The sequence below is a fragment of the Protopterus annectens genome, chromosome 2.part0 (assembly GCF_019279795.1).
Source record: "Protopterus annectens isolate FY-2018-M chromosome 2.part0, PAN1.0, whole genome shotgun sequence".
NCBI classification, from domain to species: domain Eukaryota; kingdom Metazoa; phylum Chordata; order Ceratodontiformes; family Protopteridae; genus Protopterus; species Protopterus annectens.
Window position 1 is genome coordinate 585184254 of NC_056728.1, and position 23376 is coordinate 585207629.

The following is a 23376-nucleotide window of genomic DNA, read 5'->3' on the forward strand; positions in this document are numbered from 1 at the left end:
AGTAACCTTTCAGAATAATAGCCTTATAGGTACTATACTGTTTTCTAGCAATAACTTATGTATATTTAAAAAGGTCCTGAGAATTAGGGCGTTTCAGGTTCACTTAAGGAAAGCATTACACAATCTATAAATAATTATTTTAAGTTTCTGATCTCTTCCCCTCAACTCACCCCAGTTTTGCAGTTTGGTCACAGTACAGGGACTTTGTTGGTGGGTAGCAGAGAGCGTATCTGCCGAATTCTATGTGAATAGAGGCATAACCCTGCATGCCAAGTGTTTAAATTCTGGAAATACATAACAAAAGATGCAGCATCACAGCTCATAACGGTTTCCATTGAAGGGGAAGAATATGGATCCAGTTTTACAACTCAGCATCTATTCATGCACTTATCTTTCGAGATTTCTATTTACATATCTACATTTACCATTTATTAATCAGACAAGATCACTGATCCACTTGGATGTTTTTTCAGGCTCAGCCCTTGGCTACAAACTCAAGAAACATATCATCACATAGTAACACTATAAATCACAAAGCATAGTGGTAAATAACATCATTAAATGTTTGAAAATAGTATAAAAACAGCAAAAAGTAGCATTTTCTAAATATAGCAGGTTGTGCAGTATTATGGAATACAATACAGTTTAGAAGTAGCCTATTTGGTATAGTATTCTACAAAGACATGCTGTAGGTGGATTGGACACTCTGAATTGGCCCTAGGCATGAGTATGTGTGTGCATGTGCCTTTCATGGAAGGTTAGTCATTGGGCTGGCAACTCGACACTGCAAAACTCCACTGCCAATCATGAGCGGACAGGTGATCCACTGTGGCGACCCCTAATCAGGAAAAGCTGAAAGAAGATTCTACATTTTATTGAGTGCCTAGCTGACAAAAAGTTATTAATGTCAGACAATTAGGGCTTCAGAAAATCTGCAGTATATCTAAAACGCTAAAATTGTTTGTATTTAGGTTGTATACTTTGAAGAAAAAAAGGAACATGCAATCTACTATAAGAATCAGCTAGATTCTTAACTACCAACTCCATATTGCAATTCACTTGTATAACTGAATTTGTCCAGGTCTGTCTGTTAGGAGTACATGCCAGTTGACCATTCACAAAAAAAAATTAGTCAGCAAATGGTCTAAATAGTGTAAATATTAACATGATACTAAGAACAAATAAAAAAACTGATAAAATGAAAAAAAAAAAACATTATATTAGTTCTACCTGATACTGCAGCCATGCAATCGGCAGTTTTCCTTCACCCGCATTTAGATTTCTTAAATCCTACTTTTGGCCTTACATGCCACCAGTTTCTTTTGAGGTGTGCTTCACAACCCCAGCATGTTGTACCTAAAAGTCTATATCTTCAAGTAAGCCTTAAATTTTCTACTTTCTGTTGCAGTCTATAAGGATTTAGTCAAGTTTGTGCCAAGTATAGTATAGTATACATATTTCTGGTATTATATATTTATTTTCTGAAATGAGATCTGCTGCAATTTAAATGAAAAATGGCATATTTATCTTATGTTTATTTAATTTATTTATGAAGGCATATATCTTCAAGTAAGCCTTAAATTTTCTACTTTCTGTTGCAGTCTATAAGGATTTAGTCAAGTTTGTGCCAAGTATAGCATAGTATACATATTTCTGGTATTATATATTTATTTTCTGAAATGAGATCTGCTGCAATTTAAATGAAAAATGGCATATTTATCTTATGTTTATTTAATTTATTTATGAAGGCACATATTTTATTTAATTAATTTTCAGATTACCGTTTCAGTAGTTAGATTTCTAGTACTTAGAATATATGCTGACCATAAATAGCAATATTCACCCAATCCATTCACTCTCTAGGGGCTTTCCTTTCTATCCCTAAAAAAGAATTCCATGTACTAACTACTATTATATTGGACTAACAGATTTCCATATTTCTACACCCTTACCTTTTCCATCCTTCTAATAATCTACTTGCATCTAATGTTCTGATCCTCATTCTTTACCTTATTCCTGTCTGATGTATATAAAATAGATTTTGCAATCTACCACTTTACTTTAATTTAGTACGTGTTTCATTATTTTACCTACCTCTTTGTACTTATTTTGTATTTATTATTGCATCTACCGCTATGACTTATTTAGTATTTAATAATTATTAATGTGTTTTAATACCTATTTTTTTACCTTGTTCATGTAAATTAGCTTAACTTTCATGTATCATTTGGAGCTTTTCTTGCCACACCTCCAATGAAAATGGGTTCCTGACCCAGTCAGACTTTCCTGGCAAAGAAATGTTAAATACAATAAATAAAATAAAAATAAAATATGGTATATGGAAAAGGCTATACTTGAAAGAGGTGGTGTACATTCTGGAAATCAGTATACAGTTTTGAAAATCCTGACTGTATCCGACCATCCAAACCGACTCCTGTCCTTTATCTTAAAATATCTCAGGGCCCCAACAATATGTTCAGTCCTTAACATATCATCCATGTCTTTATTTCTTCCAAAGTGTAAAAATCCAGTGCTCTCAGCATTTCATTATATTCCAACCCCTCCAGCTCTCTAATCATCTTCATAGTCTTCATGTGTGGCCTGCCCATTAGCTTGATATCCTGTCCCTGAATGGCCTGGTCTAGTGTTACCAATGGCCCATGTAAAGGAAGAATGATGACTGCCTTCCAAGTCTTACCTGCTGACCATGTAGCACAACGGCCATTTGTTTTCCATCACAGCCAATTCAACTTTTTCTTTCACTATCCATGTATATTCCCTTCTACTTCTGGACCCCAAATCTCTGCCCTTTAAATACATGATGTTTAAGTTTTCTTCACATGAAATCATAGCAGGTATCACTTAACCTATAATACTATCTCTGCAGATTCTTTTACACAGTACTATAACTCACACCATAGCACTTCAGTTGGTGTCTTGTAAAAACTCTATGTGGTAGGAGCATCAAATAGTGTCAGCATTCAGAATGCCACGTTGTGGTAAGAGACTATGTAAACAAATTAATGGACTTAAATGGTTTTGCATGGTGCATACAGCCCATTATAGGAAGGGGGTACAGAAAAGCAGTAGAAACCTTCACATTGTACATCATTAATTAACTGAATGACTTTGCTATTTACATTTCATTTGTTTCAGTTTGTTTTCTACCTTCTGATTTTGACAGGTAATGCTTTTGATAATGGCTAGTGATAATGGGTGCCTTGATTCCTTATCTTTTGATGAACAACACCCTGTGAATACTGTGAATACAGTGATTGCAAAGTAACTGCTCCACTCCTTCTTCTATACAGTTACATTGGCATTATTTGGAAAATGGCTGATATCCATGTTTAATCTTTGTTGGATATGAACATGAAATATGAAACCGGCTCTAATTACTGTATCCATAAATACACCACTTATTATTTGCTTTTGTCAAGGCACTATTTTCATATCTACATCACTGAGTTTTTTTATATCAATATAAGCATACAGGTAGTGAGCATAAAAAGACAATGCAGAGATAAAAAAACAGACAGCAGTATATCATATAAGAGGAGGGAAGAAATTCCTTGAGCAAAACTTCTTGATTTCTGAATAAACACCAAGAACCAATTTAGTTGTTCAGTTGTCAATATAGAGCTATAATTTGTACTGCTGTTGCAGAGCCATATACAAGTACAATAACTTTCTTAACCTAGTGATTATAATATAGGCAAAACAACTGTGGTGAGCCTCAGAGGTAAGTGTATGAGGTTCAGTGCTAGAAGCCTAAATCTCAAAATGCACATGCTCGAGTCACTCCTAAAATTGGAGAACATCGACCTCTGTGCAGTAACAGAGACCTGGTTCAAGGCTCCAGAGAGCACCCCAGAGTTACCAGGCTACACAACATATCACACCTTCTGACCCCAAAACCTAGACCAAAGCCCCAGAGGAGGTGTGGACCGAAGCCCCAAAGGAGATAGTGTACCCATCTTCATAAAGGACACACACACAGACTGGTTGCCCAAAATGAAGCATCTGAGATACTACAGGTACAACTAACACTGGATAAAACAGAAATCCAGGTTGTAGCCTGCTATAGATCTCCCACAATGTCCCAAGACTCCCACAATGCCCCAAGACTCCCACAATGCTTTCCTGAACACTCTTGAAAGCATTAGAGTTCAACCTAATACCCTTATACTGGGAGATTTTAACTACCCCTCCATTAATTGGGAAAATTACTCCTGCTCCAACTCATTTGCCCAACAATTTCTGGAATTCATTAACTCCCAACACCCTGGACCAACTCATTCTCACCCTCACCAGAGGCAGAAACATTCTCGATCTGGTCATCACTAACATGGGGGACTACTGCTCTACACCAGTGATCAACTCCTCCCTGATCAGATCTGACCATAAATTAATCACAGTCGATATCCAAATCCCACCCCACCCCCCATGAAGGAAACCACAGTCAAAAACCTTTCCAAAGCCATTCTAAAGAAAAAAGTGTCAAACTTCATGTCACCTATACAAACAGGGAAAGGATGTATGGCCACAGAAAAATACACCAAGGTGCTGTATGAACATTTATACAAGTGTATGGATCAGGCCATCCCTAACAGAATCAAGATCATGTCCTCCAAAAAAAGGAAGCCAATCTGGTGGTCCCCTGCCATTAACAAACTGTACAACAGAAGAAAAAAACTGTTGCAGAGAAGGGCAAAGTCCCAAGACAGGAAAAGTTCCCTTGTAAGTCACAGCAAAAAACTGAGAACCCTTATTAAAGCTTCCAAACCTAGTCATGAAAACAAAATTGCAACAGATGCTAAAGATAACCACAAGGCATTCTTTAGTTATGTCAAGAACCTCCATAACAATATGCAAGGGTGCTCTGAGCTATTGCACAACGGCACCCCTTATACTGAACCAACAGATATTGCCAACATCCTGGTAGACAGGTTTAATGCAAACTTTACCCCAGCTCACCTCCAAAAGGGCCCATTCCAATACCAAAGGAATGCCAAATCCCTAATATCACAGCTGCTCAGGTAGAAGCCGCACTATCCAAAGCCAAAAATGCAGCCTCCATGGGACCTGATAATATACCTGGCTGTGTGCTCATGAACTACAAAGGGAACTGGCACCTCACCTGAGTGCCCTGTTCAGACACAGCCTCACTTCAGGCTTTGTCCCCACTGAATGGCTCACCACTAGTCAGTCCTCTCCACAAAGGAGGAGTGACTACTGACCCAGGAAACTACCACCACATCAGCCTGACAAGCCTGATCTGTAAAGTCATGGAGCTTAGCATCATGGACCTCATAAATAAGGATATAGGGAACCTTCAAACCCTGGATCCCTCACAGTTTGGGTTTGTGAAGGGCAGATTATGTCTGCTCAACCTGATAGACTTCTTCAAATCTGTCACCAGAGTGCCCGATGAAGACAAGACAGTTCATATAGCCTACCTTGATCTGGCCAAGACCTTCGACATTATCCCCCACTCAGGGTCATTGACAGACTAACCAATCTAGGTATCAATCCTTACATCATAAGATGGGTTGCCAACTGGCTCATGGACAGAACCCACACAGTTAAAGTAGCGGAGTCCAAATCCGACTACCATGCAGTCACAAGTGGCATCCCACAAGAATTGATCCTGGGTCCTCTCCTGTTTGGTATGTACTTCTCTGAAATTCAGGCCAATACCAAAGGACTCTGGTTGACCAAGTTTACAGATGACTGCATACTGGGAGCCATTATTGACTCTCAAACTGACATCAACATACTACAAAAAGGCCTCACTGATACAAGCCACTGGTGCTGGAACCATGGTCTTAAGCTCAATGACAAAAAGTGCATAGTCATCTCCTTCTGGAAAAACTCAGTGCCCACGAACTACCACATCGATGGTAGTCCTCTCAACTCCCAAGGTGTGATAAGAGATCTAGGGACACAAGTGGACAGCAACTTCTCCTTCTACAACCATGTGGCCACTGTAGTTAGAAAGTCCTTCTATGTGGTGCACCTCATTACAAAGGGTGTCTCAGCAAGGAAGAAGGAGGTCATAATCCTTCTCTACTCATCCCTCATTAGACTCCTTATAGAGTACAATACCGCATTTGGCATGTACCTCACTAGACATCTGCAACAGCTGGAGAGGCCGCAGAAATTCCTCACAAAGAGGATCCGAGGACTCAAACACTTGCCCTACGCAGACAGACTCAAAAAACTACAGCTATACTCCATCTCATATCACCTACTTAGAGGCGATCTCAGCTTGGCATATAAAGCCATGTCAGACCCAGTTTTACTATACATGCTTCATCTGCAAAAGACCCAATCCCTCCACACCACATGGTCCAAGGACCTCAACTTTATCACCACAATAAATAGAACCTGCTGTAGGGACAGGTTCCTAACCTAGAGACTACCCATGTGTCGCTAGTAAATCATATTCATGAGATTATGGCACTGCATATAACAGTGTCCCACCTCTCCTCTTCTATTAATCCCCTGTTAGTACCATTACCTTCTTCTTTGAATTCCCTTAATTTCCTCCGCTCACCCCAACAACTATATACTTTCCCCCTTTTCTGAAAGAAGTACAAAGGGACATTAGTTTTAACAAAGCTATTTTTCCTACCTTTATCATCCATTTCCTATTAATGCATATTTGCTCAAGTGGTCCCTAATAAATCATTCCTGGTTCTCCCATAGATTTCCTAAGTCTTCTACCAGTCTAAACCATTTCCTCCTTCCCACTTCATTTCCTCATCATATTCACGGATGCTTTCCTTCTTTGCTTTGTTAGCACAGGGTCCAGATAGACCTTCTCAATAAAGCCATTGAATATCTGACTGTATGAGTTAGCATTTAAACTTTTGTTGCCAGTGGAGTTATTCATTTTGTCATTGACTTCTCTATCAGTGTGGTTCCCCTAAACCCTCCTCTCCAGTTTTGGATTGAAGATCAAACTTTAAGTTGTCGTCTATATGACTCCAAGCAGTTTGGTATAGTTAAATACATTTATAGCTGTATCGTTTAAAAATGTAACGTGTAAGTTACTTTTAACATTGGCATAGGACTTTGAAAAAAATAGTAGTCATTTAGTCTTTTTGGGATTAAGTAAAAGTTTTTTTGATATTTATTTATTTATTTACATTTGTTTAGTGGGAAATTCCGACTGGATGCAGGTCCTTTTTCAGCAAATGCCCGGGGAGAAAAGCTTCACATCATCTACATGATAAATAGAGATACAAAGTTGCAGCAATAGTAAACAACATTACAGGTTGTTGGCTTTAATACAGTAACAAGGTATTGATTATCAACAGTATATACAGTAAATGGTGCAAGTTAAGATAGTGTCTTGTCGTTTATAATTTTAGTAACAAAGTTGCTAGACAAGCTATAGCCACCGTTCAATTGAGTTGAAGGCATCTTGTGCCATGGACTGTCTTTGTAGTGGGCTGCCAGATGAGAGTTGAGTCATCTGCATACTGAATAATGCAAGCTTGCTGAGAGGAGGTATATGGGTTATTGATTAAAATGCTAAAGAGCAGTGGACCAAGAATAGAACCTTGAGGAACAACTGTTTTAGCTAGGAGAAAAGGAGAGAGAGAAAGAAGAGAGCAATTTGACAGATCGATATCTTTCAGATAGGTAGTTAAAGAACCATTGAAGAATTGGTTTGGAAAGGCCCAGAGAGGACATTTGAGTCAGAAGTTTTGCAAGTGATATGGTGTCAAAGGCTTTTGAGAAATCTAGAAAAACAGAAGAGATAAACTTTCCTGGGTCTCTAGCCTTATTAATATTGTTGCGAAACTTGAGAATAGCTCTAATGGCAGTATGGCCTCATCAGAAACCATGTTGTGTTGGGTTAGGAGATCATTTTGTAGTCAGTACTCAAGGGGTTGCTTATGACTATACTTTTTCAGGATCTTAGAAATAGGGGACAAGATGGCAACTGGCCTAAAGTTAGAGATGTCAGCTTTATGTAGGGGAGTAATGATGACTTTTTTCCACAGGGTAGGGACATGGGAGTCTTGACTAGATCTGTTAATGAGTAATGCGACTGAGTATGCTATAGTCTGCAGCAAGACTGAGGTACTCGGATAGCAGGGAGATCATCAGCAGAAGGAGAATAGATTTAAGTTTCTTTAGTAACTGTTTAACATACGCTGTGAAGACAGCTTGGAGATTAAAGGCATGAATGTTAAAATTAGTAGAGTTTTTTTGAATTAGATTAAATGATTGAGGATAGCTGGAGGTAAGACTGACTAAGATGTCAAATAAAGGGTTAAAATTTGGTAGTTGTTTCTGATAGAGGTTTAATGGGGAAGGAGAGCAGGGTTGAAACATTTTCTTAACTGAGCTCCAGAATTTCTTTGGATTTTTTTATGATTATATATATATATATATATATATATATATATATATATATACATATATATATATATATATACACATATATGTATATTTTCTTCTGGCCTAGGTGAATTTGCTCCTTGATAAGGTTACATAACTCCTTGTACTGATATAAGGTTTCAGGGGATTTATCTGTGTGCCATTGTTTCCATGGTTTGTCACATTTTTGCATGATAATTTTTGTAGAATGAGACAGCCAGGGGGTTGAGTATTTTTTACTCTTTTATTTCTAGTAGGGCAAGGGTATTTGAAGCATTCACAAATATAGTGTTAAATTTGTTGACAGCTTTGTGTAGGAGTAGAGTATTGAGTGGAGACCAGCTAACAGATTTTAGTGGATTGATGAGTGTATCAGAATGAATGTCAGAAAGATTTTGGGCAGTTCTTTATTGATGTTTTTTAGCTGCTGGATGATTTCTCTGTTGGTGAATATAGGGTGGTGGTTACGATGGGAATCAGGTAACATCCCTGAGACAGCATACTTGCTGGGATCAGAGACAAGATAGAATTTTTATTATTTGTTTTGTTGAGCTGAGTAGGGGAAGAGATCAGCTTCAGCTGTTTGAACCCATACAAATTAAGATTAGTAGCTGTGGTGTTGGATATTAATGTTGCTTAAGATAATAGTTTCACTAGTAATATTTGTAGTTATCCAGCAAAAACTTTCTTCTTATAAGTTAATATTAATACCTAGAAGTACATAGATGGCAACTATACAAAGCTTGTTGTGTTTATTAATATTGAAAAGAGAGATAAGAAGTCCTGCATTTTGGAAGGTTGGCATGTTTGTTTTCGGGGATGACAAATTTAGACAATTACAACATACAATTGCAATGCCTACTTTTTTGTGTATGTGTAATCTTTCACATCAAATTATACTTCAGCGAGGGGAGAGAATTTCAGAATCTTTTATATGGGGTTTTAGCCATGTTTCAGTAATGACAACTATATCTGGTGTGTATTGAAGAAACTATGCTTGTAGGTCTGTAACTTTGTTTAGAAAGCTATGAATGTTAATGGAGGTAAGGAAAAGTTCAGTGGGTGTTGTATAGGAGTTAAGGCAGAGGATGGTGGAATGAATGAGGCTGAGAGGCTGGTGTTGGGATGGATGTCACTATAAAGATTTATTGTAAAGAAGAGACGATTAGGATTAGTTCTTTTTTTTATTATAACATATTTGAAATCATTCCAGGTTATGTCAAAGTGAACTGAATGCTTAGGTGTTTTGTATTTGAAAAGGTGAACTGGCTGCATATTAAATAAGGTTGAGGGGTTATATATATGAAGTCGGGTTTAGCCTGAGTATATGTAGGGTGGCTGGTAGTGTGTGAGGCTGAAAAAAGTGAGTCAGTACTGCAGTAGGTGACATAAAATGAGTATTAGAGACTTGAAGATGCAAACGGATAACATGGTAGATAGAGAAGACTAGTTAAGGTGCAAGTATAGTTGAATGAAAAAGAAAAGATGTTAAAGGAGAAGAGAGGAAGATTGGGGAAAAACAGATGAGAGTAGAAGTGGCTTGCTTGAGATGCCAGGCAGGATGGTCCCTTATTACAGAGACAGACAGAGGGTGAGATCTTAATAGAGTATAGTTGGTTATAGTAATGTAGAGTATATTGCAGTGTGGTAAAGTGATACCTAGAATTAAAGGAAGTATTAAAAGAATGATTAAGTGGGTGATGTGGATAATAAAAGGTTTGTGGGTATTAAGCTTTGGTTCAATATTATGAAAGAAAGGACTTTCTGAAGAGGAAGACGTGAATATTGTACATGTTGAGGAGAATAAAAGTATAGATTGTAAAGTTAGAACAATAGAGAAGATTAAAGTGATTAAGTAGAGAAGCATAGGTGTGCAGGGAAGGTGACATAAAACAGTAAATGGTATGTATGATTGTTATTGGATGATGAGGTAGTAGCAGGGATTGGTGAGGCTATGTAGGAAGAGGATTGAGGAAGGGAGGGGATATGTTCAGTATACATTTAGATAAGGAGAAAGGTTTGTGGGAATTGGGGGCAGGGTAGGGTAGCAAGGGTGAACAGAGCATGTTAGAACCCCTCACAAATGGAGGTATTAGCCTAAGAAAAACAGAGACAATGGAGGTAAGGGAACTAGCAGTGTGTGTGCAGTTTTTCAAAAATAATGTGAATATCTCAACAGGACAGTGAAGTGGAGTGAGTAAGAAAGCCATACATTAAAGTCAGGGCAAGCTGCTCATGTCAATATGCATTAAAGTAAAATGGCTACTTTAGCAGTAGCTTAACTACTGGAGGTCTGCAACCCACCTAGCAGAAGGGAGGTAATTGTATGCAGAAATAAGTGAAAATCGATTTTTGAGTCTGGGTGGATAAAGCAATCTTGCAAGAATAGTGGCAATCTTACATACTGTCTGCACTGAAAAATATTTATTTAGGTTGCAAATCCACCTAGCAGAACAGATGTAATTGTATGCAGAAAGGTGGGGAAAACGACTTCTGAGGCTGGGTGGAAGGGGCAGTCTTGTAAGCCCTGGACAGTTATGTTCCTGTGTGGGTGATTGTGGGGAAAGTTGTATTGAAAGCTGTAGGAGTTCTGGTGATAACCTGCTGATTGCCAGGTAGAGATTCTAAAATAATGCAAAACATGTTTTTGTAGCTTCCAACTCTGTAAATGACTTGGAGAGATCCTGAAGGAAGATATTGTCTGCAGATACTGTTATTTAATTCAGTAATCAAAATTGACTACTCACTAAAATGTAAAAGCAGTTTGAATTTAAAACATTCTAAAATTAGCTTTCCATTTAGAAATTATGTATAAAATAGTTTTATTTGCCTGCAAGCAATTTGATACGTGTAAAAGTAGCAGGACACGGAGGAACTTGCACTGTTTATTGTTATCAACCAGTTTATATCTATTTGCTAGTCAAGCATCTAACTTATATTTAGTTTTACATTGGGCTGCTACTCCAAAGATTCATCACCTGGTCACTGAGATGAAAAAAAAAATATGTGTATATAAAAAATCTCTCTCTCTCTCTTTATATATATATACATATATATATATATATATATATATATATATATATATATATATATATACATACATAACACACATATATATATATATATATATATATATATATATACATACATACATGCACACACAAATGTAAGAAGCTTCAGATGAGCAGAACAAAAGTAAATAGTAATATGTCATTTGAGCAAGTTGGATGATTAAAGTATTTCTGCTTTTATATGATGTACATATAAGGTCCATAATTTCAGTAGTTCACAAGAAAGTATGAATATATTGTTTTAAGTAGCTTAGACTTCAGGATATTTTATTGAAAGGAACGTTCCATCATTCCTTTACTTCTGTACAGTGTATCATAACTTTCTTGAATAATAACTGTATTGATAATATAAGCCATGTCTCGAGGTTATAGTTAAAAGAATGTTATTTTAATGAAGTTTTATAGTTCACATTTACTTTAGAATATGTAGCTATTTATTTTCAGCTTTCACAAAGAGGAAATATTATGAACAATTTTGTAGCTCTTAACCCGATGCTTGTCTTTTAGGAGCTTTACTGTTCCTTTAAACTCAATTTAATTACGGTTCAAAGAGGTTACAGTCAGACTATGTGCAAGATGACATTTCTACAGTTTTCCTGTCACCTCCATTCATCATTTCTGTTTATGACTACAAAACTAACCAGGTCTTCATACCCTAAGGCAGCCAAGTAGCTGTTAGACTGCAGCTTTAGATCTTATAGTATCTTTTAACAGTATAGCAAAATGTTAAAATTGAAATATCAGAAACCAAATTATCATGTGTCAGCTTTATTATTTCAATCAGATATACCAACTGCCAAAATACCTAGCTATAGGGCTGGAAAATCCAACTTTAAAAAACACTTATGATGAGAAATGTGGACGTTATCTGTTTTAGCAACAAGTAGTTTTTGTGAAACACATAAAAAGAGTCAGTTCTAGACAGTGAACTAATCCTGAATGCATGCAGATAGGCTTGCTTTTTCAGTACCTCTCAGCTGTACAGATTTTTGCAGAATGTCCAGATTTTTACCTCAAATATTTGGATGGTGTGCCATAAAATCTGTTGTTTTCTGGCAAATCACAGAAGATTGAAGTCAAAACCAAAACCAAAAGGAATCACTGCTCCAATGTCAGCCAAACACTACAAAACCTGAACAGTTCGAAGAAAGCACAAATCCTTAGTCCACATGAAATGCTTTAATAAATAATGACTCTTCAGTCCACCAAAGCGCAAAACATAAACGACTTTTCAGCCCACTAACGCAATTCCACAAACACTGCGTTTTCGTTTCAACAACTTCATCAGATGGAGACAAATGCATACCTAAACATACCCCTCCTTTTATACTCTTCCAATTAATTAAAACAATTAATTAAAGTGAAAAAAGCAGGACCCCTATATATTTAAAGGGCTAGAGTGTATAAGACATTCAGCACATACATTAAATACAGCATAGTACTTAATTCTCAGACTACAATCCTAATACTTTAATAGTTTAATTTTTACAACATTATTAATATCACATTAATAGATAAAAAATCGGTTAATAAAAATCCATTAATCTAAAACAATGTATACTAACAAGGTCTTAATAGCAGCATCCTCTGTTAAAAACAAACTAAATCCAATAAAACATAATCATTAAGCATTTCAAACATATAATATAATATTAAAATGAAACTGTGACACATACATATAAAAGTAGAATGATATTGCTTAGAAAATAACTAGAGCTTAGCTGATCTCAGCTTAAGTACAGGTGCCAAAGAAATGGCATCATTTAAACCTGGAGGTTTATTCGCCTCCAGGAAAAGTTGCCACAATAGCTCTTTATATTCAATTGAGGTTTCCCATGGACCACCCCTTGCATCTTTTTCTACTACTTCCAACACAAAGAAGCTAAATTTAGCTTCCTGGCAATTCAGTTTATGTCTATATAAAGCATTATTGGTACATTTTGTTTTAATCTCATAATAATGTTCGTATATTCTGTTTTTTAACTTTCTTTCCAATTTCCCTATATAAAATGCATCACAATGGTCACACAACCCTAAATACACAATCCCAGAGGTATCACAATTAGTAAAGTATTTACTCTGAATCAATCTGTCCCTACACGCTATAAAAATAATTTCCTTTGTACAAATATAGGGGTATTGGGAACACCTTCCACATTTGAAGGTTCCTAGTTTTCCTTCCTTAACTTTTTTCATATTGTACTTACCCTCTAATATTGTCTTTAAACGTTTGTCCCTTCTGTATGTATATTTCAAAGGTTCTTCAAAAATACATTTCAGGTCTGAAATTTGTCCAAACCTATTCCATTCTTCCTCCAGGATCTTTTTATTTTGGGTGCACTACCATTATAATCCACTATAAAATTACCTGTACCTTCATAGTTATGCTTTTCAAGCTTTGTCTCTTTCAAACCTAATTTTAAACCTAAAATGGGTTTAAATTTATCATATCTTGCTTCCCTGACCTCTCTCTCTATAGTCTCTACGAGGTCTTTTGGGTAGCCTCGATCAATAAACATATTAAATAAAATCTTACACTCTTCATCAAAGTCACTCTCTCTCGATGTCATGCGGCTTCCCCTCACATATTGCCCCTTAATTATACCTTTTTTCTGGTGATAGGGGTGGGAACTATTGAAAGCCAAATATGAATTAAAGAATGTTGCCTTTCTAAAAATCTTTGAATAAAAACTATCATCTACTTTACCTATAGTAATATCCAAATAATTTAAAAAAATTCCTGTCATCTTTATAAGTAAATTTTAAAAAATCAGTAGATTCTGAGATATACTTAAAAAATTCCAAAAATTCATCCTCCGAACCAACCCATAAAAAACACATATCGTCCAGGAAATGCTTGTAAAACTTCCAATTGTGGGCATATTTTGAGTTTATAATATATTTGTCCTCCCAGGCTGTTAAGATAATGTTGACATATGTGGGGGCACATCTTGCCCCCATTCCTACACCCTGAATTTGTTTAAAGAACTCTCCTTCATAATGGATGACGTTATTATTTAACACTAAATCCACCAAGGTTAAAATGAGATAAAGATCATTATTATTAAATCTACCATATTTTCTCAAAGCTTCTTCAAACCACCTCATCCCTTCATTATGTGGTATAGATGAGAATAGGTCCACTATATCAATGGTAATAAAAATAATATTTTCATCATAAATCTCTTGTGTTATATTTCGCAATAAATCCCATGAGTCTTTCACTGTCCCCTGTCCACCCATGGATAAGGCCTTTAATTTTACATCTAACCATCTCACCATAGGAGCGGTAACTGAGCCCTCTGATGTAACTATAGGTCTCAAAGGGGGATTTTCCACAGCTTTATGCACTTTTGGTATCCCAAAAATGGTAGGAACCTTAGGCTTTTCAACATGAAGATATTTAAAAGTTTCAACGTCTATTGAGCCTTCCAAAAGCAGATCATTTAGTACCACATATATTTTCCTATTGCCAATATTAATCTCATTAATAGAGGCTCTAACATATTTATCTGAATTACCCAAAATTTCCATCATTTTGGCTTCATATAGAATGTTATCCATAATAACAGAACCTCCACCTTTATTTGGCTTCATAACTCTTATGTCCCTTAATAACCTGTATTCTTCCTTGGTCAGATTATATGCAATTTTATTCTTTGAGAGCTCAGCTCTAGGTTTATTCTCCATTATAGCTTTAAAATGTTTTAATTGTGGGTATAAGGGTGGATTGAAGTCACTAAATAATAATGAAATAATTACATATATGAGTTACTAAATAATAATGAAATAATTACATATATGAGTTTCAGACTTCATATCCTTCAGAAAAATGTATGCAAACACGTTATGTTATTCCAGCAGCTTTCTAAGTTTATAAGAGCTATATTTTAAATATCTCCCTAGTTTTGGGCATTGTCCTATTATTTTAGCCATTTTCCACATTTCTTGCATTAAGAGGTTCAGAATTATGATGTCCACCTCTCCAAGTGTTTGCAATTCTGAGCAGGTTTCATTACCTGTAGAGTTGACATCACATGCCCATACAACTTCACAACATGGCCAAAGTATAGCTAAATGTCAGACCTAAATATCTACCATCATGAGCTTACTGTCCTCTTTCTCTAGAACACTAAAATGCTGTTAAAAATGAAAAACAGAAGTCAAAAAAGTAAAATAAGATTGGCAGTGTTGTAATTAGACATTGTATTGTTTTATTTTATTTTATTTTATTTATACTTGTCTATATGGAAAAAACACAATACAACAGACCTGTTTCAGGTTCTGTCTGGAATAAATTAAGTAGCATAATATTACACAGATTTTATCATCAAGCCAGAGCATCAAATCAGTGCTAACAAGAAACATTAGAACAGACTTGCATTGTTTCAAAGAGTAAAGCAAAATGTTTATACAGTATTGAAGGCAATGCTTTAATTAAGAAGTTATTATATACACGATGTACAAATAACTGAGACAGTTCAGAACTGCTGCATTTCTGACTGAAATAGCAAACAGACCCAGTGAAAAGAAAGAAACAGAGATGTTCATGATGCAGAATAATAATTAGGTTAAGAGGAAGAATGGTATATATAAGGCATTAAGTGGTGAGATGATGTGACCTGAGTGAAAGCAACTGCATTGGGCTTCGTTGCTAAGCTGTGCTTCCAGCTGGCACCAGAAACTGGTACAGGAGGTTAAATCTTTTAGATGCTATTGTAGTGATTGCCACAGTTTAAGTAAAAAAATTGAGATGCGGTGTTTAGTGCATTTTAGTACAGTTTTTAGAGTGTGTGAAATTGAACTGAGTTAGTTTGTCTAAAGTTATAAGAAGAGATTTTTGAGGTCAGTTTATCTGTTAGTGGTGATAACGTTTCTGACTCTACTAGCTTAATAAGTGAGATCCTAGCAAAAGGTTGGCTCTTTATTTAGTAGGTAGTTAGTTGGCTTTGTTGATTGTATGACAGTGATTTCCTTGCTACAGGAAAGGGTAATAAATCTACATATTTTGTTGAATTTATTTTCTAGCATTTTAGTGTTTTTATTAGAAGTAGCAGCTATCAAAAGAAAACCATATTCAAGTTGGCAAATAGGATACTCTTCCCTATGGTGGATCTAGCAGCAAAGGAAAGTATGACGCATTAATCCTCAGAATAGTATGCATTTAATACTTCTATTTTTTTCCAAGATAAAATTTAAAGTTCAGAGTTTGCTCAAAGCATTTGTCAAAATATGTAAAATAAATAGTTGTTTCAGTTGGATTATTGCTGAGGTCTTTAATTTATAACATACTTGGAAGTTTGGAGAGTCTCTGGTCTATTTTTGACAGCAAGATTAAGCTTTAGATGAGTTCAAAAGAAATTGTATTACTGCTAAGCCACATTGTAAGTGGCTAAATGTCTTTTTCAAGTGGGTTTTGTAGCACAGAAGGTGCTGGGCTTGAGCATAGTATTGTCATGACATCAGTGTAAAGTATAAGGTACAGATAAGAAGCTCAGAACCTTAAAGGACACTGTTAAATAAAGGGGCATCAGAGGATATGAATGTCCAGATTACCTGATTAATTCAAAATAATCTTGAAATTGAGAGGAGACTTGTGGGCTAATACAAGTATACCAGCTTCTAGCAAATGGTTATAAGGAATGGGTGACATACAAGACTGAAAGCTCTTGTAAGATAATATATATATATATATATATATATATATATATATATATATATATATATATATATATATATATATATATATATATATATATTATGTATGTATGGGTTGCATCCTATTGATTATTTGGTTGACAGCCTTTTATTCGGCTGCTTATGATCGACTAAATGGCTGGTTGGCGGGTATCTGAGATCAAACAATTTCTGGGTTTGGGAATATGCCCTTACCCCATGTTGTGCTCTCTCAGAGTTACTATACATAATTAGCAGGGGGTGCTTTGTTTGTTTGTTTGTTTGTTTGCCTTTTTATGGATGTTTCTTGGCACATGCATAGTTGCTTGTCGACATACAAAGTTTCGACATAAAAATATCAATATTCAGTGTGTTACAGCTGGCTGTATTCAATGTATATGAACACACCCATGTGTCTATATCTATAAGTGTCTCATCAAACATTGAACACTCACATTAGCGAACTATGTAAAAAACAATCATTTTAGACTGAATCATAATTGATTAAAAACATTAAAACCAATTCTTTTTCAGGGGGACAAACCCACATGCACCCCCACACACACACCTTCTACTAATTACCTACACCAATTCTGAGAAAGTACAAGAATGGGGTAAGGGCAAATTCCCTTACCACATTGCACCATGATCCCATACACAAGGTTGTTGGCAAAAACTCCAATGAAAACAACAACTTTTGCTCAAAAGAGTGTTCACTGTAATTTATTTATTTATTTATTGACATTTGTTAACCAGATTGGTCTAACTAGGCAGGTAGCCTATTTTCATTGGAGATCTGAGGAGAAAAGCTCCAGATTACATAGAAGTTTTCATATTAAAAATAATATTCACACTCAAATATATTACAGTGGAATATGTTAGTACACACTTTAGTAAAGTACAAAGTTAGAATAAAAAAATGAAAACATAAAAAAGTAAAAAAAAAGACAAGCACTTACTACATAAGCTAAATAGTATTTGTTGAAGGTGATTAACAATATTATTTAACACATTATACAAGTATATGGTATGGAGGAGATGTGTTAACTAGGTAACCTTATAGTAGATACAAATATAAAGATAGGGGGAGGGTATTGTAAGCATGTCTAGAGGTGAGAGTATGAAACAAGAGAGAAATGGAGTTTTGGGTTGGTTCATGGCAAAGGCAAGTCTTGGTGTTGAGAAGATATAGTTTAAGTTATTTTTTGAAGTGTTGTGGGTGATTAATGGAGTGAATATGTATAGGGAGTTTATTCCAAGATTGGGCAATAAAGCATTTATATAGAAGTTTACTCACTATTTTTTTTGGATGATAGATATTTAAGAGTTGTTGGTTAGAGCTATGTAGGGTCCGAGATGGGGAGTAGGGGATATGAGGGAGGGTAGAGCAGGGCATGTTGATGGTTTATATATTTGAAATTGTGATAGCATAAGTGGTTGGGGGAGTTCGAGCCATTGAAGGGCATTTAGACCCTGGCAGAGGTGAGAATTGTAGGGAGAGTTCATAATGAATCAAGCTATTTTGTGATATTTTTGTTTGAGTTTGAGCAAGGTTGTGGCTTGAATATTAGTTAGAATTGAGGCAGCATATAGAACAGAGGGGAAGGAGAAGGGCCTGAGCCAGGGAGAGTCTAGCATTGGAGTTTAGGAATCGTTTATTGCGATATAGTAATCCTACTTTCTGGTGAGTCCTTTTGATACATGACGTAAGTGAAGGTGAAACTTAAGTACATCATCAGTAATGACACCTAGGAGCTTAGTTTGAGTTTCAGGTTTTATAATAGTGTTATTAGAGGATGTAATAGTAAAATTAGATTTGTGATGAGAAAGGGACTGGGGGAGAAAGAGCAATAGCTTGGTCTTCTTTGGGTTAAGAATGAGTAGATTATCAGATAGCCATTTTTCAGTAGATAAGAATGTACTTTGGTTTAGGGTAAGAAGTTCAGAGATGTTGCTGATGGTGGAGATAAGAGTAGAGTCGTCAGCATATTGGATGAGGTGGATTGTTGGCAGCAGCGTGTGTATAGTTCATTAGTGAATATATTAAACAGGAGGGGACCCAAGATGGAGCCTTGTGGAACATCAGATGGTACTGGAATACAGGGAGAGCAGGATGAGAGCCATCTGACGGATTGCTGCCTGCAAGAGAGATAGCTAGAGAACCAGATATGAAGGAAGTTGATAGGTTGAGATTTACCAGCTTAGTTAGTAGTAAAGGGTGAGAGACAGTGCCAAAAGCTTTGTAAAGATATAGGAAAAGACAGGATATGAGTGGGTTGTTGTCATGGGCCACAGCAATAGCATGTGTAAATGACAGGAGGGCAATAGTTGTGCTTTGGTTTGGCCAAAAACCATGCTGAGTGGGAGTGAGGAGGTTATGCTGGAGGAGAAAGTTGAGAAACTATGAATGGATGCATTTTTCGAGTATTTCAGACAGAGGAGATAGGATGGCAATGTATCTGTAATTAGATGGGTTAGTTGAGTTTCCTCCTTTACGGAGGGGAATTGTGAAAAAAGATTTCCAAATATGTGGTACAGTGGCTTCTTGAATTGACCTGTTGATGAAAATGGACACAGGATGGGCTGTAGATTCAGCAGCTAGTTTGAGGAAACTAGAGTGGCAATTATCTGTGGAGGTAAAGCAGGGTTTCAACCTTTAAAGAAGTGTTTTGATGTAAGATTGGAAATGGGTTGAAATGAGAAGAGGTTTTTATTAAGTGGATGGGAGGGAAAAGGAGTAGAAGAAGAGACAGTGTTGGAGGGAGAAGGGGTAGAAGAAGAGTTTGGGTTGGAGGGGGTGAGTTTTTGTATTGTATCAAGGAAGCATCTATTGAGGAGGCTATCAGTCTCTAGTGGAGATATGTTTGGGAAGGGGAGGTGTTGGAAGGGCAGCTGGCAGAAAGAATATTATTAAGAGCTGACCAAAACTTACATGAGTTGGACTTGCTATTGAGTTGGGCAAAGCTATAGTAGTTTTTTTGTCTTTATTGGTTTGTTTCTTGACGCGATTCCATAGTTCTCGGTAATATTGTAGTAGGGGTAGCTCTTTCTTCTTAACTCAGGCTTTCCAAGCATTGTTTGCTTTGTGCATAAGGGATCTAGTTTCCTTGATTAGCCAGGGAGCATAATTAGATTTAATTCTAATTGAATTTACTAACTGCTTCATCAGGAGGAAGATGCCAAAGGAAGGACCAGTCAATATTAAATAGTATAGAGTTAAACTGAGTGGAATTAAAGTTAGTAAGTTTGCGACAGTGCCTATAAAGGTGGGATTAGGGTGGTTGGTTAAAGTGCCTTAGAATAGAGGTGGGGAGATGATCACTTAGGGAGTTGGATGAGGTAGTTGGGCTATGGTAAAGGTTGGGGGAGTTAGTGAGTATCCAGTCAATAGTGGAGCTGGTGGTAGAGGTCTTATTGAAGCAAGTGGGTGATGTTATCAGTTGATGAAAGCCATGGAGGTTTAAACTAAATTGTGGAGAGTCTGTTGTAAGTTTGGACCAATCTATATTAACGTCACTGAGTATGAGGGTTTCATAGTGTATGTTATGGGAAAACCAGGATAGAATACTTTCTGGGAAGGGGATGTTGTTTCCGGGGGGGGGGGGGATATAAATGGAAGTGATAGCAAATTGCTTATGTGGGTTAAGGTGGCAGTTAAGGATGAGTAATTCAGCTGTGTAGAAGTCAAGGATAGGGATGGCAATAGGTGAGAGATTAAGGCTGTCTGAGTAGAGGATGGCTACTCCACTCCCTTTTTTAGGGAATCTGTCATAGTGATAGATATTATAACTAGATGGGAGAATCTCTTTGTTTGTGATGTGTGGTTTGAACCAGGTTTCAGGTATGGAAAGAATCTGAGGGGAAGTTTCATAGTTTCATAGTAGTGTACTAGGCTATCTGCCCGGGGGCATTTATAAGCCTAGCCAACAGTGATGTGGCTTCCGCCACCCCGTATTATATAGTTGCGCCTCTCTAGTAGTGACACATATGGGACCCCATTATTTAGTAAACTATACCTCTGTCTAGTAGTGACACTGAGGTGACTCCCGGGGTAAACTTGCGATCTCCCATCCATGCATCGAGATTTTTCTTGAACAGTGCCAATGAAGGGCTCTGTCTCACATGAACTGGGATTTTGTTCCAGAGTATGGGTAACCTCTGTGTTACGAATCTATCCCTCCAGCATGTCCTATTCATATTTGTGCAGAGGTTGAAATCTTTAGCACGCGTGGTTCTGGTGGATTTGGATTTTTTGAGATGGAGCATGTCCATCAGTTCTTGGTTGGACATGGCCCTATATGTTAGGCACAAATCACCTCTGAGCAGGTGGTATGCTACTGAATAGAGCTGGAGTTTCTTTAATCTAGCTGGATAAGGCACATGTTTGAGACCTATGATCCTCTTGGTGAGGTACTTCTGGGGTCTTTCCAGTTGTTGCATGTGCCGGGTGAGATACATCCCAAATGGAGCATTATATTCAATCATGGGCCTGACAAGGGAGGAATATAGAGGTACAATGACCTCCTTTGATCTGGATGAGAATCCCTTCATGATGAGATGGGCAAGGTAGAATGTCTTTCTGACCACTTTGACAACATGGTTGTCAAAGGAGAGGTCACTATCGACTTGAGTCCCCAGGTCTCTGATTACTTCTTCCGTATTCAGTGGGTTATTGTCTACGTGATAATTTGTGGGTACTTTGTTTTTCCCAAAGGGGATGACTATACATTTTTGGCGTTAAGTTTGAGGCCATGATTCCGGCACCAGTTGTCCGTTTCAGTGAGACCTTTCTGTAGGATGTGTGTGTCAGCAGGTGAATCAACTATGGCACCCAATTTGCAGTCATCTGCAAACTTTGTCAGCCATAATCCTCCCATATTTGCTTTCACATCTGAGAAGTAAATGCCGAATAAGAGTGGTCCCAAGACTGATCCCTGGGGGACACCACTCATGACTGGTTTTGAGTCTGACATGGCTCCAGCAATTTTGACCTTATGGGTTCTGTTTTTTAGCCAGTTTGCTACCCATCTTGTGACATATGGATTTACATTTAGGCTGCTGAGCTTGTCTATGATGCCAGAGTGTGGTATCGTGTCAAAGGCTTTAGCCAAGTCCAAGTAGGCAGTGTGGACAGCCTTGCCCTCGTCGATGGCACTAGTGACTGTCTCGAAGAAGTCAACCAGGTTTAAGAGGCAGGATCTGCCTTTTACAAAACCGAACTGGGTGGGATCAAGGGTCTGCAGATTCCCAATGTCGCCATTTATGAGTTCCATGATGATTCTTTCCATAGCCTTGCAGATCAGGCTGGTCAAACTTATGGGGCGGTAGTTACCAGGGTCAGTAGAATTTCCCCCTTTGTGGAGTGGGACCACTGTTGCTGTACGCCAGTGTTCAGGTACATATCCTGTAGTGAGGCTAAGATTGAATAGCGTTCTTAGGTGCGGGTTTAGTTCATCTTGAAGTTCACGTAACACGCAACCGGGGATACCATCGGGTCCCATAGATGCTGTGTTTTTGCTTTGTTGAGTGCTGATTTCACCTGTATGTCTGTGATGACAGGTAGGTTACATTCAGCAGGGATAATTACTTCATCTTTAGGGGGTGAGGGAGGGGAGAAATTTGCACTGAACCTATCTGCCAGAATATTGGCAATGTCGGTAGGGTCAGTGAATTTTTTGTCGTTGTGTACTAACTCAGAGCATATCTGAGAATTTCCTCCCAAGGTTCTGACATAATTGAAGAAGGCCTTGTGATTGTCTTTGGTATCCTTGGCAATCTTTTTCTCAAAGTTTGCTTTAAATGTTTTTATGAGAGAATGTAGTTTTTTACTTGTGCTGATCAGGGAAGCCTTTCCCTTGTGGGATTTGGCTTTGTCCTGCAGTAGCTTCCTTCTTTTGTTGTACAGTTTGTTTATAGCCGGGGTCCACCAAACCGGGCATTTTCCCTTGGTGGAGAGGGTCTTGGTTTTAGTTGGGATTGCTTGATCCATGCATTCTTGGAGATGTCCGTAGAAGGCTTTTGTGAAGGATTCAGCATTTTGGGATGTGGTTTCCATTAACCCAGTAGGCTTAAAGGATATCATTTCTGACTTAAGGAGCGCAAAGTCAGCTTTTGAAAAGTTTTTCACTGTAGTCTTTTGTTCTGGGGGTGGGGGTGGGATATGTACATCCAACGTGATCAGTTTATGATCAGATCTTACTAGTGAGGGGTTTATATCCGGTGCGGAGCATTT

At 37.3% G+C, this 23376-nt stretch overlaps 1 protein-coding gene and 1 pseudogene across 14 annotated transcripts in view; one reads left to right on the forward strand and one right to left on the reverse strand.

Annotated features, from left to right (window-relative positions):
* LOC122792754 overlaps nucleotides 1–14038 on the reverse strand; it is a 115435-nt pseudogene extending 101397 nt beyond the window's left edge.
* LOC122793158 (transmembrane protease serine 11D-like) overlaps nucleotides 1–23376 on the forward strand; it is a 971710-nt gene that overhangs the window by 135155 nt on the left and 813179 nt on the right. The window lies entirely within an intron of this gene.